Source organism: Apteryx mantelli, chromosome 2, assembly GCF_036417845.1.
Source record: "Apteryx mantelli isolate bAptMan1 chromosome 2, bAptMan1.hap1, whole genome shotgun sequence".
In the NCBI taxonomy this organism is placed as follows: domain Eukaryota; kingdom Metazoa; phylum Chordata; class Aves; order Apterygiformes; family Apterygidae; genus Apteryx; species Apteryx mantelli.
In genome coordinates this window covers 133672245-133686558 of record NC_089979.1, presented here as the reverse complement: position 1 = coordinate 133686558, position 14314 = coordinate 133672245, and the positions used below count along the sequence as shown (strand labels likewise).

The 14314-nt window shown below is 41.2% G+C and overlaps 1 protein-coding gene across 1 annotated transcript in view; it reads right to left on the bottom strand.

The window, feature by feature from the left end:
• IGF2BP3 (insulin like growth factor 2 mRNA binding protein 3) overlaps positions 1–14314 on the bottom strand; it is a 122555-nt gene that overhangs the window by 15302 nt on the left and 92939 nt on the right. The window lies entirely within an intron of this gene.

Sequence of the window (14314 nt, the reverse complement as noted above, 5' to 3'; positions counted from 1 at the left end):
AAATTCATGAGATGTTTGCTCGTTCCAGCTTTGCTCCAAAGACCCATGCCAACTGCGGCTGGTGCAGCGGCAACCCGGCTTTCCTATCCGACGCAACAGGCTGAGCCGCCCCGGCTCACTTACTTCGGTGACCACTACTTTCAATCTCCCGCATGCACTCCAGCTCGTGCAAAACTCCGCTGTTGCTTCCTCTCCCATATGCAACCTCAACTACTTCTCCAGCTAAACTTTGAGTTAATTCATACAACGTTGCTATAAATCAACCACGCAACTTGACTTGGTTTTCAAGAATTTACACAGCTTCTACCTAAAACCACCTCCAGACACATTTCTCTACCATACAAATGAATCAAACTTCATTACTTTTGTTTGCAGATATTCCTGCCTTCCCTCTGTGCCCATCTGCCTGCAGTACAGTTTTTCCTTCTTCTTCCCAAAGCTCAATTTCAAGCAGCTTTCTTGGCTAGATTCAGTTCACCACTGAAATTCCTTTCTGCTGCTTCACCCATTACACATGAAACATGGGCAACAAAGGCAATGAAAGGCAGAAGACATACATGTGTCTTTCCAAGCGCACAGTCAGCTCACTGTCACCTCTCTCCCTCCTTTCCCTCCTCAGAATTTTCACTTGTTGATACATTAAGACTTCTTAAAAAAAAACAAAACAAAAAAAAATACAACACATCTTTTTTGGAATGAGGCGTCTTAACATTTAAGTTCCATGTTGATGTAACAGTGATATATGTTATCATTAGGGAATGGAGGAGAATCTATCAATACTGAACTGAACATCCATTGTCATTTTTCAAATTCTTGCCTGCAGCAGTATATTGGCACATAGGTACAATCAAATCCATCTCCAGCAAAACATAACAAAGGATTTAGAAGTACTACATCCATTTCCTTACCCACACTGATTTTAACCACTCAAAATAGTATTGCTTGATTTGCTTTAAAGCATAAACATCAAGATGACCAGTAGGTCTTTCTTTTCCTGGCAGAAATCAAGTATAGCAAAGACTTTCAAGAGAATATCATAACACCAGTTCAATTTATTATCTGTTTACCTCCTTACCCAGAATAACTTAAAAAAAAAAAAAAAAATCCTTTTGTATTTCCTGGAGGACTATCCTCCAAAACACACACACCAAAATGTAGTGCAATGATTACATCACCCATCAATCTTACAGAAGCTTCTGGAGTTCTCAGGAGGATCAACTCTAATCTTCTCTGTGCCATGCCCCATAAGTCATATGGCTTTCCAGGAACTTTTAGGATGAGTTATATCAGAAATAGATTCCTAGATCTTAAATGTGTGTTAGAAGCACTAAATTTAGGGAACTTTTTCCAATTGCACAGAATCTAAGATTAATAAGGCCAAATGAAGCTTGCTTAAACATATACTTCAATGTAAGAACTAAAAAAAAAAATCTTGGAGAAAGCATCTGTCCATATGAACTCTAAAGAGCATCCTGCAGTTCAACTTTTTGCTTCATAGTCCCCTTTTCAAAATAGGAATGATATTAAAGAAATTATTTCAAGGCTATGTGAGGAGGTAGAAAGACGTATAATTAGGTTGAATTTATAGAGCTTTAAGAGCAGATGTAGCAGTATCAGATAGGTTCACTAATATTTACAGTAAATTTACTATTTCACCAGGTTCTTAGCCTCCTTAGAGAAGGATGAATCAGTTTCAATTTTAAAATTTACTTTTGTCTTAAAGATAGTTAACTTAATATCCATCTTTATCATTATATTTAATTTTAAGGGCCTTAACAATAGTCATAACTTTAAATATTTCTGTTTAAATGTGTAAGTAGCATACAATTGTTACTCAAGTTGTAAAGTTCATTAAGTCATGGAACTGGTAGTAGTAGTTGGTCAACTAATTTTTGACAATGGTAAAGTCTCCTGTCCATGGAGAATTCCTTGCACTCTTCTTCTCTTCCCCATCCAGTTTATTTCTCCTCATATAACAAAATAGTTTGTTCCAGATAAGACCAGCCCTGGGAGCTGAAAGAGCAGGAGAAAAAAGCCTTTTAAATTTGGAGAAATGGAGAAACCAGCTTCTCCAAGATGTATGGTCCATATGTCCATCCTAACTTAGAGTAATTGTGCAATCACAGATGTGTGAGACAGAAGACCTCTTTTGCAATGTTTGTCCAATGGGTTCAGAACTAGTCCCTCCTACAAAGTCAAAGTCTGAGGTCTCGCTGCAAATTGAGGGTCCTGTTTCAAACCTATCTCGATCAAATAGGTTTGGGCAGGATGATCAGAAGATACCTCCAGCTGCAGAATTAAACGGAACAGCTATAGCACTCTCCCATCCCATGCAGCAGCCAGACAGCAAACCTCGACTCAAACTGGGTCTGGACCACAGCTCCATTTTTTTTTTCCCCACTGCACTTGACCAAAGATTGGCCTGGGGTATCACCAGTTCTTACCAGCTTCACTGAGGGCTTCCCACTGGATTGCTGAGGCCAAAGCACATGACCTTATCTGCTGCCAGATAAGTGACTCTTGCTTGTTAATACAAAATAACATAATGGGAGGTTGGTCATCACTTGCCTTTAAGTGTAAGGGCATCCACTGAGATGCTGGATGGCACAGTATATCCCATGAGCCCTGAAAAGGTTCACTGAAGCCTTAAGACTCAGGGCCGCTGTAAAGCCTTAAAACGCAGGGCCACTAAAAACAACCAGACAAAACAAACAAACAAACACACGCATACACACAGCAACAAAACCCCAAAAAACACACCACCACCACAAACCACCCTCCAGGGAGGGGACCGCAAAGCCTGATGCACCAGTCCCCAGGCACAAGAGTCTGAGCCCGGAGAAGACAGTTCAGTCACAAGGTGAAGCAGAGGAAGGTATCTAAAACCCCATGCTGGAAACCAGGGAGGTGCACAAAAGAAGCAATTTGTTGTTTTCTCTCTAGCCTTAAATTTTAAATACGATAAAGCAAGCTGAGAAAAGGGAAGAAAAAGGGATGATTAACTTTGTTCTTTCAGGCTACCCAATCAAAGCTCAGCAGTGGATTGAACAGTCTGTGAAGTTTGGTTCGACCTACATATTTCTGGGTGGTGGGGCAGGAGGACCGCACATGCCTGAGGAATAAGGATTTGGGGAAAAGAGGTTTTGGTCTCAAATCACTGGGGCACACAGTTTGCTAAAGTTAGACAGCACCAGGATGTTCACTCAGATGGAGAACTCTTTCTTAGAATTAAAAATAAATAAATAAATAAATAAATAAATAATAAAAAGAACAGCTCCAGAAACTGAGCTTTCTTAGTTCTGAGAAACTGAGATTCTTGAAGAGCATGGTGACCAGAAACAAATACTTCAGTTCATGGACATCTGATAACACTTGCTTTTGCTGTTTTTTTTTTTTTTTAAACACAAAAATCAGTATGCTTTAAATACAAAACAGGCTTGATAAGCTTTTTTGTCTATATCCAGCACATTTAACTAATAAAAACAATTTTAAAGGCTGTTTTTGTTCATTAATTGGATTCTAATTTCCACCCAAATCCAGTCCGATGAAAATCAGAAGTGAAAAATTAATCAAGCAAATAAGAAAAGCACCATTCATCATTTTTAACAGAAAATGGAAAAAATACATTAACCAAAGCAAATGGTAAACTGCACATTTGTTTAAATAGGAAGATATACTCACTGTGTTAGCAAAGAATAGGGTAGTTGTGGTGGTACAGACTACACTAAGGCTTTCAGAAAGGTAACTAAAGTACAGATGCAAAACAGAATAAGTCAACTTAAATCAGATTTCCTGCCTGCTCATATAAATCATGATTGAAAACAGTGATCTAAAACACAGATGTAAATTAATCTAACCCATCGGAGGAAGCTAAGCAACTGCTTCTCCATACCAGCAGCTCTCAAACATTTCAGATTAGTCCAACTCTTTCCTACAGCAGCTTAGATTCACCTCCTTCCACACCTCCTGCAAGTTCTTGAACACCAGCCTCCTAGTCCCCTACCATCTGTCCTTAGTGTAACAGTCCATACCAGCTATTTCTTAAAGTAAAATAAAAATTAATTCTCCAAAGATCTAGTCTATTCTGTTCCTAACTCCTGTAACCTCTGCTGCTTCCCCTTACACAGGGCTCACCTGGACCCCTGTGGTACATGTATCATCAGGAGGTTCCCCTTCCCTCCAGCTTGTCCCAACAGCCCAACAGGTTTCCCCAGGAGAATCACTTCTGTGCTCCCAGCCCTACCACACTGTATTTGACTTGCAGCAAACTTGCTCAGCACAAAATGGTAATTTCTTAGTTGCCAGAGTGCAAAGACAGCTGGGCTGAAGTTCTTCCCCCTCCTCAGGACACGCTCTGTGCCCCCAGTCTGAGGGCTGTTGCTCCACACCAGAACCAGAAGCGGAGGACTCCTAGCCAAGTGGATTTGCAGATTCACTCTTCTTTCTGCACCTCCCTGAAGGGTTTTTGCAAAGTTAGAAAGAGCTCTAGGGCCCAAGAGGCTGCCCTTGGGATAAGCTTACCATAACACTTTCTTCTGCCAAGGTCTGGTGCATCAGTCCTGCAAACGCCCCAGAATTATTGACAAGAGCAGCTTTTCCCTTACCTGATGCATCGTCAGAAGAAAAGCATTCCTCATCTTCTCAGGCTTGCATAATAGCCAAAGTATGGCCAAGCAAGGATAAAAACTCGGAAGAATAACAGGTATGATTCTCCAGATAGGTGGGGGCAAAAAAAAAAAAAAAAAAAAAAAAAAAGTCCCAAAGCACAAGAAGAAGAGCTAGAAGGAGTGGACATCAAATTTTGGGAATGGTTTTATTTTAAAAAACAAATGGAGTTTTGCCTTCTCTGATCTTCCCCCAGATGAACCTCTCTTTACACTCAGCTGAAGCTGCTGCTGCTAGGTCAGTCACACAGCTCCTTCGGTCAGAGCAAGCCTGTGTTCCCACCCATTGCAGGGCTGGTAAGGGAAAATGTTTGTTATTTGTGTTCCTTATGTTAACTTAAGCATTAATCTCAGTCTTTCTGCAAGCCTGCCAACAGCATAATTTTTTTTACAGTTGTGTTTTTAAGTGTCTCCACAGATCCCTTGCTCCATCAAATACATGTGGTTGGTAAATCCATTGCAACATTTGGGATAAGGCTGTAAATTTTTAAAATCCTTGTACCCACTGAAGTAAATAGGATTTTGTGCCAGACTTCAGTGGGAGCAGAATGAGATCTTCCCTGTTTTCCAAGCCTGTTATGTATCTCCAGTATATGTTTTCATTTACTCTAAATGTGCTGCAACTGAATTACCTTAGGATGAGGCATTTATTTTAAGTCACAAAGTCATGTTATCCATTTCTAGCCAGCATTCATTTTTAGCAGTGAGGGAAAGAATTCAAAACTATTTTAAGACTGCATGAAACAGTCTCAGCCAATGCTTGGCCACAATCTAGCATTTTTAAAAATATTTTTAATAGTAAGCAAATCCACTTTGTAAAGTGAAAAAATAAGTCCAGTAAATGACTGCATTAAAGAGTTCTCTTTTGCCATTCTCCCCCTTCCCAACAGCCATAACCACTATCACCAAGGCAAGGCAGACTTACACGACTCGTTTGGTTTTCAGAACACCCCAAACTTTGTCAGAGTGATGTACTGTTTTATTCAAAGCCTCTACCAGACCCAAAGCCAGAATTTAAACCATATTTTTGCTGTGCACTATGAAGAATTATACTGGCCTACAGCTACACTAAATGCTCTTATTTATTTAGTAATAAAAGTTTGCAGCAAGGGGAAACCAACATTAAGCCAAGTATCCTTGAAGACATTCCAGTAAGAGTCAATGCATTAATACAAAATAAGCTTTTGACACTGGTGAAAGAAATCCTAGTGTATTCATTTTCCAATACCAACACTAAAAGTTTAAGCCCTCATTGGAAACAAGAGGCTCATTAAGAAAAGCTTATTTAAAGTCTTGGTACATAGGTCTAATGTGATCCACAGAGTTTTACAACATCCTTACAAATACCTCTTGGGTCACCATTCTGTACATCAGATAAAGTGGTGCTGCCAATGCAGGTTAACAAATGGGAACCCAAGCTCCCCCCACCCTCCAAGCCTTTCTGGTTTATTTAGGACAGACTTAAGCTTATGCTGCGATCCTAAAACCTTCTGCCGTATTCGCTACCTATAGAGCCAGGACTACACACAAAAGATGATGGAGACTTCTCACTATTTAGTGAATTCAGTCAGTCAGCAGCTAACCAAATGTATATATAAGAAAAGACAGGAGCAGTGGGAAAGAGGGAAGGGTTTCAGAGCATCACGAGAAACCCCCTGGGAGCTTCCACACTTTCTCCTTGTGCAGGTGGCCAGGAGCTCCTGACACCACCTGCCTCTATTGGCCAGCTGGGGTCAGAGGACAGCCAGCTCCCCCTTGCCCTGCAAGTGTTACTTCTGTATAACGGAAAACACACTGGCATCCCCAGGCGAACCAGGAATGTGGCCCTCCCGGAGGCAATCAGCCCACAGCAGGCAGGGCGGCTCCAGCCCCAGCTGTTGGTCCTGGACACACAAAAAACACGCCATGCAGGAGCACTCTGTCCAGTCAGCCACGCTGGTCTCCTCCTCTTGGGTGAAGCTCTAGGCCATCATCCCCTTCTGCATTTCCAGTTTGGGGACTACTGCAATTCAGCACCAGAAACTGAAACAAATCTAGTTATTACACAGTGGCCGGAGACTACTAAAATCATCTCACTTAGCACCAGTCACTCCAGCTCTTGACCCTGAACTTTAAAGTTTTTCATCACCATCATCATCTACCTGGCAAGCCAAGGGAATCGCCTCATACTACTAGAAGTCACTAACCCAGCTGCACCTGAGAAGCATTTCCAGCATGAAAACCTAGCCAGGATTGGGGGGGTGGAAATCACAGAAGTAGAGAAGGAACATTTTCCAGCAGGCTGCTTATAAGGCATTTCACAAGCAGAGACAGGTTTGACATATTTCTGAACATGGCATGAACTCTTTGTTTTTGCAACATCTAATTAGCCACAAAGCCAAAAAAGCAATCTGCCACCTTTTATTCTGAATAGATAGCCAAGAAGCAGAAATGAACACAAGCAGCAGACTGTGAAACTACGTAAGGGGGAATTTTGCTGGTCAGTCACAAGCAGTAAACATGGGTATTTGGTGCTGCAACACTCTACAACCACAAAAACAGAGATGTTTAAAAGCACTTCTGCTTAAGAAGTTGTGACATTTGCACACCAGGCACGAGGGTACCCCAGACTCCTGGCAAGTTGTCCATGAAATCTGTGGTTGCGAAAAAGATATGGGTACCCCATCAGTCTGGTTTATAAAGACTCTGCTCTCTGACTCCTTAGAAGCTACAGGAAAAAACAGGTTCTGAAAACACAGAAAGGCCACTTGTTTTTCACCACGCGTAACGAACACACACACACAAGATGGAGCCAGCTACAGCAGAACGAGGAGACTTGACCGACTTTTGTTGCTGGCCTGAAGGAGGTCAGCACCCTGCAGTAACAACCTGTTACTTGGCACCTTAAGAAATGCAATTTCTCATTTAGTTTGATATTCGGAGGATGCTGAGCCTGGCAATTAGAGCTTGGGAGCATGAGATGTTCAAGAGAGCCCCGATGAAATCTCCTTCCTACCACAAGAGCCTCAGAGCAAGTTCTTATCTCTTGTCCCAGGCACCCACAAATGAACAAGCGTTCAAAATTGCAGTGAGAAAGATGACATTTTTATTTTAAAAAGTGTGTATTATTAGTTAACCAGTGACACTATTTGCATTATGACAGCCTCAGAACCGTACAAAGAGCTATTAAGAACTGCTGAAGTCTTCAACACCTCAAGAGGAATAAATAAATATAAATATAAATATAAATATATATATATATATATATGCTAGCTGTCAATTTGGCAAATCTTTGCACTTCACACAGTGCCAGTTCCATTTCTGTTCCCCACCACTCCCCACACTGGGGACCAGTCCATCTCCAGGGACAGAAGAGTTTCCGACCAGTCCTGGCAAGTACCCCTGCCTACATGGTATGGCAGGGGTGAGAGACTTCAGAGCTGGCGGGGAGGATCCACCGTTTCCTCCACAGAGCAGGACAACCACACAGCATCATGCAACAGGGAGCAAGTTTCTCAGGTGTTAGAAGTGTGTCACTAAGAAATTTAGGAAACTAAGTATTCAAGGCACTGAGGTTACAACCTTAAAGCCTAATCAGCTTGCAACAGCTATTTGAGACAACGCCATCATCCTATAGTGCCCTCCTCCAGATTTTTTTTGTTACACATGTATGGTTTTCATTTCACAGATATAAAACCATACTGCAAAAATGCTGCCAATCCTTCTTTATCCCCCCAAACCACATTCTCTTTTGGCTGTAGGACAGCTCCTCACAAGATCATCTACTTCATAACAAGCTAGCCAAATTAGGAGAAATCCACTTAAGAGACTACACAAAGGTATAGATGCACATACATTACCTCCCCTGGGTAGTTTAGACATAACAGTTGCATGAGCTAATAATCCTAACAAACCCAGATATCCAAAGGAACCCAACTCTACCAAGTAAGAGTCAAAGTACCTGGAAACATAGGACAGTTTTTCTTCTTCCTTGTCTCTCATCTATGCTCAGGGCATCAAATGAAGGCCCTCAATGAAGCAATTTTTCATTTTAAATTACTTTTCTTTCCTGCCAAAAGCACAATACAGTTATTTCTCCTATCACATCTATGCAATATAGAAGAACTCTTCTTTATTATTAAAGAAAAATATTGGAGGATAAAGAAGGAATCTCTCTTGACCACATCATCTTCTAAGGAGAAAGTTTTCCATTGGCATGTTCCTCACCTGCAACAAAAAGCCTTAAAAGATGGCAAAAAGAATAAAGGAAAGCAACCTATCAGCCTAGCTGTACAAGATGTTTTTTGTCACTGGAGAAAGGTAGTTTGATTTTTTGATTTTGTTTATTGTAGGAAATGACTTCTTTTTTCCTCCTCTTAGAAGCATCTATGCATACCACATAACCTGAAAATTAACTGTGAGGCTAAAGAAAAGGTTAGGAAAAGGGTGGAGTTCCAAGAGGCTACAGTGGGTGTGCAAAAAGACCACCAGTACAGAAAGCAGTGCTGCTGTGAGCGGAGGAGCGGTGGTTGGCCTCAGCTAGCTTTCATGGCCATAGTTCAGCCATCTCTTACAGTAACTTACGGATGCAGGAGAAGAACTGGCATGACTTCCTTTTGCGGAAAAAAAGCTACCTGCTTCCCAACTCTCTACACACCTGAGTGCATCTATCATGCTACAGAGAACCCTTAATAGGGGAATTAATTCTCCTGCCCTGTTTCATGGCATTCAAGGACAGGATGAGCTCCCTGTAGATCACCCTCCCCTCTGGCTTGTGATTCCAACTTTCAGACCCAAAGGCTACAGAAGTAAATGCAGTCATGTGTACAATTAAACATAAGAAATTTCAATTATAGAACCAAGGGTGCAGCCTACTTAACCCCAATAGATGGGAGCAGTGCATTTAATTGCATGACTATAGGTAGTGGAGCTCTAAGATCAGGATTTCTTGTTCATTTGATGCTTTAAAATCTTTGGCTTTCCAGGAGAAACAACTTTTATTCTCAGGAGACAAGCATGTTCATATTGTCCCCAAAGTTCAGAAGACAGAAGCAACAAATTCATCAAAGCAACTTTGAACAGTAGAACACTACACCTGAAACAGTTTTTCTTGGATATTTTATAAAATGTTTTTGTGGTAATGGATCTTCTGGAAAAAGATAAGCATTCTTTCTTCCTCATACACATCCCAATCCTCTGTGAAGGTGCTCTGAGCTCATGACATTCGTTACCAATGACTGCAGGCAGACTAACAAAACTCTATTCGCAATTGTGTCAGACTTGCAACACACAAGTGCAGAGTTGAGAAGGATTTAAGGATAAACAAAGCAGTGGTTTTCCAGACCCAAAAGCAGCTGAACAAGAGATAAGATACAAATAGGCACAGAAAGGCTATATATGAGTCCTTACTGTGGTCACACAAGGACACATGCTCATCAAAAAAAGAAAAGAAAAAAAAAAGATGTTATCAGAGCGCCAGGATTGTAAGAGCAAAATCATGCCCATTTGACAGTACCATGAATTTCTAATTCTTAATATTCTTAACAACTAAGACATTTTTCTTAAGTCATATTTTTTTTCTTCCAGCCTTAAAATGTTTCAGCAATTCCCACACATTCCAATTTGACTTCCCCTGTCCTCCTAAAAGACAGGTAACAGTTCTTGGATTTTGGCAAGAGGAGACAGAAAAAATTCAGTAATCCAAACACACAATATGCAATTCCATTACATCCTTTTCAAGTGACTACATAAAATTAGCGCTTTAAACAGGCAAACCGGGAACCTGGACTTGCAAATAGAATAAATTATATAGCTGCAATATCAAGAATTGTTGCTAGTGATGGATAAATATCAAATAAGAACAGTTATCCTTCTCTAGACACTGAGACACTGTTAGCCACAGGCACCAGATGTGCATGCACACACACGCATGTGTGTTTAACTATAAACAGAGATACCAAGGACACAGACCGTGCTTTCCTGTATGTACTCTACTGCCAGGATATAAAGGGCAAGGCAATAGCCAGCTTCTTCGTTTCCTACACAACTTCAAGTCCACAATGACTGTGGATTCTGAAAAAGCAGGGAATTGGACAGTTAATGAAACAAACTGAATCTCATACCCTAAATTACTTGAAGCAGTATGTAATGGGACTTTGAAGTTATGCACCAGTGTGAATCACACTGTAGATGGGCCATGGAGAATGAGGTATTTCAGTCAAGCAGAAACTGCTCTCCTGAACGAGGCTCAGGCCAAGGTGCTACATCCAAACCAACATTCGATGAGATTCCAACACTGCCATCTCCTAAGTTTGTGTTACTGGCCTGTTCCTGAAGCAGTTGGAGAAGAGTGTTTGTGCTCTTGTTAAATATGCCTTGAAGTTTTGCAGGAAGAGAGGGAGAGGAAGAAATAGCACCCAGCTCACATTAACAGAGCTAAAACATATCAAATTACTCAGTTCTAAGTTCTTGAAATAAGATGACTTGGGTTTAGAAATGAATGCTTGGCTATGGCTGGATAGATGGGGTTCAGACCTGTCACTGTACACTCTGGCAATGCAAAAAAATCCTGGATCTGTTTACCATTATTCTCTTCCCACCTGTATGAAAAGCAGTATCAGGAACATGACAGATGCTCATTTCAATACTTAAGATGACACCTCAAAGTTCTTTGGGAACAAGTCCTACACAAAGTCACAGCAACAGCTTGTCCCTAGATAACAATACATATGAAGGATCAGCCGCACATGGAAAGTCTTCTGTAAATGCCTAAAGCCTACCCACCCACCTCTTCTGACCCAAATGAGAGCCACTTTAAAGACCGCATTCCCCACAAGGGAAGGTCCATATGCTCAAAGGTATTTAAACAAAAGCTTCATAGTCCTCAGGCACACCATAATGGGGTCCCAGGGCACACTATAAGGTTTGTAAATACACACTTACAGAAAGATTTCACCTAACACTGGGTGTCAAGCGTCCCTAGATAACTGGGCACCTGAAGCTGTGAGGAACACACCTCAACTCAGCCAGACAACAGTCCAGGCAAGGCAGTACCAGAAACTCAGATTTGCTACTGTCATCTGAGTTCTACCCGCACAAAGACCCACCTCTTGCATTTTTTCCCTCCTCCAGTAAAACAAGTTGCCTTGCTTAGCATTTTCCTGCCCTAGATCCAGAGACCTTGGATCTGTGGGAAATAACTCATCCTGTTACTCAGGCATCTGCCCTTCTATCACCTGCAATAACTTTAAGTTCTGGCTTTTGCCACTGAAATCAGCCAGACCTGAACTAGAGACTACACATAAAGTAGGACTATCAGCCACCAATGCCTTCACCCCAAGCTAGGAGGGCAACCTAGCTTGGATTCTTCTGATCTTACAAGTCACTGGAAATAGCTGAAGAAGTTCCAGGAGAACTACTGGAAAGGTGCAGAACCAGCATCTTCTGCACAAGGCAGAGAAATACCATCTGTCAGTCAGCTGGGAATGAAAATTAAACTTGTTAGCATGATGGAAACAAGCATCAACTGTGAAGGTCGCCAGTGCTGAAATACTTTACCCAGTTTCTGTTTGAACAGATACCGCACAGTGCTGATCACGAATTATCAGTTCAAAAGGTTTGTAAGACCTTTTACAGATCGTAGAAGATAAAGGATTGGCCAGCCTCCTTCGCCACCCAGCACCAATAAGACTGGCTTGAAAAAACATGGGGGCATTCACCCACCAGCACCAGGGCCCACTTTGTGCAAGTGCCCCGCTGCTGGGATACCCCTTGCATGGGCTCCATGTGCACTCAGGAGATAGGGAACAGCCACCCATGCCCAGGCCTGAGGAGAAGGCAAAATTTGCACTGACAGAAATAAGCAAGATAGCAGCAAGATACACTTATGCTGCTGGGTCACCCTGATGCCAATAATATTTTCAGAAAGGATTTTCAGCTGTCTGAGAGGTATCTTCACTGCCAGTTCACCACTGTTCCCAAATATACACAGCTGTCCACTCATAAACCAAAGAGCCCCAGGTCACCCAAACACAGTTGCCAGAACAACGAACTCTGAAACAAATAGCTCGTAGATGAATGGACACAAAGTCTCCCTATAATTTCTTCAACATTTTCCCTAAGGCCTTCTTTCCCTGAAGCTGGACACAGACTTTCCAAAATGCCTCATGTCCTCTCCTGAATCCTCATCTGTGGTTGATCTTTATCCTTTCAAGGTTCTTCTTCTAACACAGTCAGCCCTTTTCTCTCGCTCTTTCTGTTTCTACCTACCCTGTTTTAACATGGTCTAAAAATTGTTCGACTAGAGAAAAATACTAGAGGAAAAAAAAGTAAGTTAATGAAACTAACTTCATACACAAACAAGATTTAAGAGCTCTTGGGCAACACAATTACAAAACAAAATATATGGAAACTGTTTTCTTGGAAAACTCCACTCGTCAAAGGAAAAGATAAGCCCAAACTTTTTCTTGTTTTCCTCTCATGAGGGAAGGGCAGCTACTCCAAGTAATGTGAGGGGATGACTTGCCTGGAGACCACAAAACCACCTGTTCCTTTCTAGATAGTGTCACATCCAGGTAAGAAAAGGTGAGAGAGTTTCAGTTGTTCATGCATTTGCTTCAGAAGCCCTTCGGTTCGGTTCAGGGATTTTCTTGGTACCATCCCCAACTTCCAAAAGCCAGAAGTTCCCTGCCATTAGTCATCACTTTTCCTTGTGTTTGCACATTTGCTTATTGTACGTGCATCCGGACTATTTGGAACAAAGGAAAATGTTCAAAGGATTGACAGAATAGAAGGAACAGGAGCGAGAGAGAGAGTTCAGATTTCATGGTCCTTCCAGCTGTAAAACTTTGATACTTTCACAAAATTACACTTGCTTCTTGATGGCTTTTTCCAGATGCTGCCTCTGTCCTACTTCCAGAAGCCCGAAAGCTGCCAGAGAACCTAGCGGGCTAAAAAAAGGTGCATCTGTGGGGGAGAAGGGTGCACTAACAGAGGGACAGACAAGAATAAGACTGAAATTGCCAAATTCAACACTGTTTAGGTGCATATTTGAAGCGGAAGTGAGAAAGAACCACAGCAAAAGAAACAAGAAAAGAAATGAAAATAAAGCAAATGAGGAACAAAAGAACGTAGGCTTACAATATAAATCTCTCAAGAATAGTAAAGCAGATTGCAAATTTGGAGTAAAAAGGAAAGAAAAAAATTACACCTATCATTACTGCCAAAGTTATATACTCCTAAAAACATTTCCACTTTCTTTTAAAAAAGAAAAAAAAATAAATCAAGGCAATCCATTACCACAGATGGCATTTTTATACAATACACTGAAGTAAGAACTGTATTTTTTTAGTTAGTTTAGGCTGCCATTCTAATTAAAGGGGAAGGGGGTGGGCGGGAAGGAGGGATTTGTTTGTCATAAATAGAGGCACTGTTATTAACAGTAAGATAACTGGGTATAAACATATTTCCATTGTGGTTTTCTTTGGAGCATTTTTTCTGATAAAGCTACTATTATACTGAACATAGTTTATAATACATTCATAACACCCAAGTTGTTCATTCCCACAAACAACGCTACGAGTGTGGAATTTTTCCTCATCCTTTCAGTGACATTTTCTTGGCTTCTTCCTCTGGGAAAAATATTTAGGCAACAACTTCCCTTTAGTGCAATA